This window comes from Lycorma delicatula, chromosome 11 (genome assembly GCF_047948215.1).
Source record: "Lycorma delicatula isolate Av1 chromosome 11, ASM4794821v1, whole genome shotgun sequence".
In the NCBI taxonomy this organism is placed as follows: Eukaryota; Metazoa; Arthropoda; class Insecta; order Hemiptera; family Fulgoridae; genus Lycorma; species Lycorma delicatula.
This window is the reverse complement of record NC_134465.1, coordinates 33,340,029-33,344,999: the sequence shown is the minus strand read 5'-3', so window position 1 is coordinate 33,344,999 and position 4,971 is coordinate 33,340,029. Positions and strand designations below refer to the sequence as shown.

General features: G+C 27.0%; 1 long non-coding RNA gene across 1 annotated transcript; it reads right to left on the bottom strand.

Moving 5' to 3' along the window:
• Positions 1-476: 476 nt before the first annotated feature.
• LOC142332026 (uncharacterized) lies at positions 477-3,454 on the bottom strand. The gene is made up of 2 exons (XR_012758121.1): positions 3,138-3,454; positions 477-675 (listed from the first exon to the last, which is right to left on the bottom strand). It is a non-coding gene; the product is annotated as an uncharacterized LOC142332026 (long non-coding RNA).
• Positions 3,455-4,971: the final 1,517 nt, after the last annotated feature.

Sequence of the window (4,971 nt, the reverse complement as noted above, 5' to 3'; positions counted from 1 at the left end):
TTTGTTTATGTTTTGACACCTTAGAAACCCAAAAAAACCAGATGTAAATTTTCCAGATATTAATATGTATGTGTGTGTGTTTGTTCAGGTTCGCACCCTAAATTACATTATATCTCCACAATTGCTTAACAAATTTTGTCCACACTTTGTCAGATTACTTCTATAACTAAACTGATGGCTAAGTGGGCATGTTTAGCCATGTTTTTACCCATGTTACCACCAAGGAGCACTACTGTAGTACTGAAGTACAGCTGCTGTTTTCGTTTTGGTATGTTGTAACGTTAGAATTAAATTAATAAATATTCAAAGCGGCCGCTAGTGCCCCAACACCCACACGATTGAAATACAGTATGTGCGCGCACTTTAGTTAGGATTATTGAATTAAATAAACAAAAAATATTATATCTAAATAAAATGGTAAAGTATTTTAAATCAAGTTGTGTGTGTAAGCTGTGTAAATCTAAGTAGTCAATAGGTTAAGTTTGGTTAAATTATATTTATAAAATAAATATTTATATATTTATGTGAAACTCTATATCGGTTCATTTTCCACCGACATCCAACTGACTACTTTGTTTATAAATAATGCTGTAGTTGCGGTGGCGTTAATACATAAGTACCAATCCTTTACATACCAGGGCATTACTTTAATCTGTGTTTGTCCAACAGTTCTCTCTGAAAAATTAAAACTTACAATAAATATAAACAAATAGAACAAAACCTTATAGTAAATTTTAATCTTAACAATTTTTTCAATAAAATTAAAATTTACGAAAAAAATATTACTTGTGAAGTATAATTGCCTATTGGTGTATCCTCCATCCTTTTTTTATAGGCACCAATTTGGTACAAAGTTAAAATAGATGTTTACATTTCCACTAAACCGAATGATTACAAAAATAAAAAATGTGTTTTTTAACAGATTTTTCATAAGTTTCACTTAAATTAGTATAAATACTTCTCAATTTCAGTCTATTTACTGTAATTGAAATACTAGTTCCAATATACTTACACGGAATATTTTTGTTTCAAAAAAAAAAAAAGAAGTATTTTTGGGAATTGTTAAATTATTACACCGTTTTCAGAAGTGATTTGTACTGTATGTCCGATTGTTAAAAATTTTAAAATCTAAAAATCTGACTTTGGATAAAAAAGGTAGTGTAAATTGGTAGGTGTATTTCAAACTGAATAACAAGCGAATTTTAAAAGCCAATTAAAAACAGTTCTTTACTAAAGATAAAAAACTGAAAACAGATGTTAAATTTAAAATATTAGCTGGTTTGACAAAGCTGAGCTTTAAAACATTCACATATTCCCACTATAGATAGTTTGAAAATAAATATTATAAAAATCTGAAACAGTTTCTTTAGTATTTGCAAAAAAAAAAATTAATTGTCAGATAATAATATCGTACCAAAAAATTAGAGATCTGGAAGTAATATTTATTTTTCTAAAATTCTTAAAGGCTTATATTTATTTTCTTTAAATTCTTAAAGATTCAATAGAGAATCTCTGGTTAAAATATTGAAAAAAATTATGTCAATAACACTAAAACATTATAAGATAAACATACTCAAAAGTTAAAATTTAAGGCAGCATTCCGAAACACTTTCAAATAAAAACTACAGCAGACAAGATAATGGATGGTCTCACAATACTGTTCAATTACACTCTGCAAAAATTATTGAAGAACAGAATATGGAAATACAAATTTTATATAACAGATTCCAATAACAAAATTAGAATCCAAACAATAAATGTGAGTATAACAATCAATCAAAAGGGTCAAAAAGTTTAAATATTTAGGCAAAATAATTACCGTGAATGTTTTAGAAGAAAAAAAAGAAATAAAGCCAGAACACAAAAATGAAAGTGGTACCAAATAATTTTTTTTGACAATTACTAGATTATTCCTAAGAAGTTCTGTAGGCCTTCTGTACTATTCACACTATACAACAATATACCAATTTGAACTATACAACATGTCTGGTAAAAATACGGTTTTATAGTGTCTAAATTATGTGCTTTTTAAGAGTTTTTAATTTTATGTTTCTTTAAGATGAAAGTCACTTCTGGCTTTTATTTCTTTTTTTTCTCCAAAACATTCAGTGTAATTATTTTACCTAGATTTTTAAAGAAAACTCTATGGCCAAAACTCAAAGATAATATTTATAAATTAAACAAATTAGAAGAAAAAGAACTCAAATTTTATGGTCACTTGAATGAAATGGATGAAACTAAATTAATAAAACAAATATTTAACTTTTTTTGAAATATGGTAAACCAAATAAGCTAGTTCAAAAAACACTGAACATCTCAAATTATTAAATATTTCCAAAGAAATAATTTTTGATATAATCTTTCAAAAAACTAGTGGATGAATCCACATTTCCAGAGAAACAGAAAAGGAAACGCAGTGAATGGACCAAAGAATGGAGAGAAAAGTTTAGGGAAAAACTGAAACCATTTGGAAAAGGAAGAAATCTGGACTGTGCACGGGTGATCCTTTGAAAGTCTGAAAGCAAACAAAAACAAAAAAATAACAAGATATATTCATAAACGTTTGAAATGTAGTCTAGCTTATCAGAAACAATCTGAATTAATGAGTCCATATTAGGTTAAAAGTTTGAATACCAGTTTCAGATTAATGAAACTCTTTCTAATAAAAAAAAAACCTTACGCAGCTGATTACTATTTCATTCCTATTTACTCCAGGAATGAGCCAATAATTAGCTACACGAAATTAAATTAATCTTGAAACTCAATTATTATTAAATTTTATGTCATTTTTTGTCATGCTGTTCAATAAATAAATTCACTATGTATTGGGTAAATCATTACCGATACTTATTTACCGGCAATAACCAGTATGCCTTAATATTATAAATAATTATTAACATGGAAATTGGAGCAACAAGCACAAAAAATATTAAAACAGTAAAAAAGTTTGAGATAAAATATACAACAAAAAGATAAGATCTAAATTAACTACAAACCATAACGTCTTAAAACTTACTTACAGTTTTATATTATTTAGAAAACACAATTAGTATGAATTACAGCTGTAAATAAGTAATGGGGTTCAAAAACTCGCATTCATGTTTGTACAATTAAGAAAATTATATGCAATTACTTACTTGTAGTAAAGGACCACGCCGCAAAATAGTATTCCATTATTATTCGCAAAAACCAGTCATTACACCATCAAATTATTTCTCTTAGAAGCATTCAGGTACGATTATATGAACTTACAAATTAAACTACATGATTAAATTGAGTAATAGCCGTTAAAGATACAAATAGAAAGGACGCGGACAGTATACAACCATGTCTCGTGTGTATTTAACGCATTCTCCCGTTGCTCAAGTGAAGTAGAAAACAATCTTAAACTGCAGACATTTTTGACGCGTTTTTTTTAAATCTATTAAAAAACAATATTATTCTGGATCTTATCAAAACCTAATAAAGAAGAAAGATTAAATTGAAATAAAATACTCAGTTTTGATTGTTGTTATTATCCTACAATACAACAGTAAATAATTAATGTAAAATGTCTTCAAATCCTAACATTAATATTAATGTACCATTAAGAAATTAACTACCTATCATTAATTACTTTTAGTAGAGGACAACAGTGCAAAATAGCATCATTTCATTATTCACAGAAACCAATCAGTAGAATGGTCAAATTATTTAACTTAGTTTGTATTGTGTGTTTGAAATTTGTTATTGAACATATTATAGAAAACAACACATTTTATTTCCATAAAATTAGTTAATACAGATTAGATAGATATCGGTTATTCTTTTTATTGACTGTTTCTCAATAAACATTTATTGTCATATTTATCAATGTTAATTTACTATTTTTATTTACGTAACGTTCAAAAAATCTGATTTTGTTAGTTGAAAATATGCCTTTCTTTCGAAGATTAGCGAATCAGTGCTAGTTTTCATTGCGAATCAGGTTGCCAGGTAAGCAGGTCACCATCTACACATTTTTATTGTGGTAAAAGAGAAAATAGGTTTGTATTAACTACAGATTTTTTTTTAGTTTGATTTTTGTATCTACTGTGGATTTCATACTGTTCAATAGTGTTCATTTACCTGCGAAATGAATTTTTTAAGTTTTGACCAACAGAAAACAGAAATTTGCAAAACACATTTGCAAATGATAGCATAATAATAGGTCAACATTTTTTTTTTTTTTGAGAATGTTTAGTCTACTTTACATTACATTATTTAGATTATTCACACAGAATGATTGAAAGATTTAAAATTTAATAATATATAAAAATATTTCTTTCCAATTATTAAAAAAAAAATCTTCAAAGTCTGGCAATAGGGAAGATAATATATTTTTCAATTTTGAGCTATTTAGCAAAATTTAAAACTATTTCTAGGTTTGTCTCTCTTTAAGGATTTGCTTTTCTCTACCTCTTATCCTTGTTATTTGTGTAAAAAGGACTCCAGTATGAAAAAACTATCAGTAAGTGAATTATTACAGAATAATTTTAAATTGTATTACAAACAAATCTGGCCGTGGAATCGAGTAGTTCACTGGTTAAATTTATTCTGTTAACTGGAATTAGTCATTTTACAAGAGAAGTGCATTTAAAAAACAAAGTCACAATACCAGTTAAACATTTTTTTCTGTTACTTTAAAAGATCATGTTCTGCAGACTATGATTATTGTAACTGAATTTTATTCTCAATAAATAACTTCTTCACAAATAAAAAGAAGTGTGATCAGTAAAAAGAAGCACCAGGACCAGGCCTAATAATATAAGACAATCACTATAACAAATGTAATGAATTTTGTAGCATATGAAAACTGGCATGCCTGACCAAGACTTGTATCTGTATCACTATACCACAAAAACCCATGGTGGTTAAGATAATAATGAATTAAATAAAAAAATAATAATATTGATTTTTGTCTGATGAAAAAGTGACACATACAGGTTAACA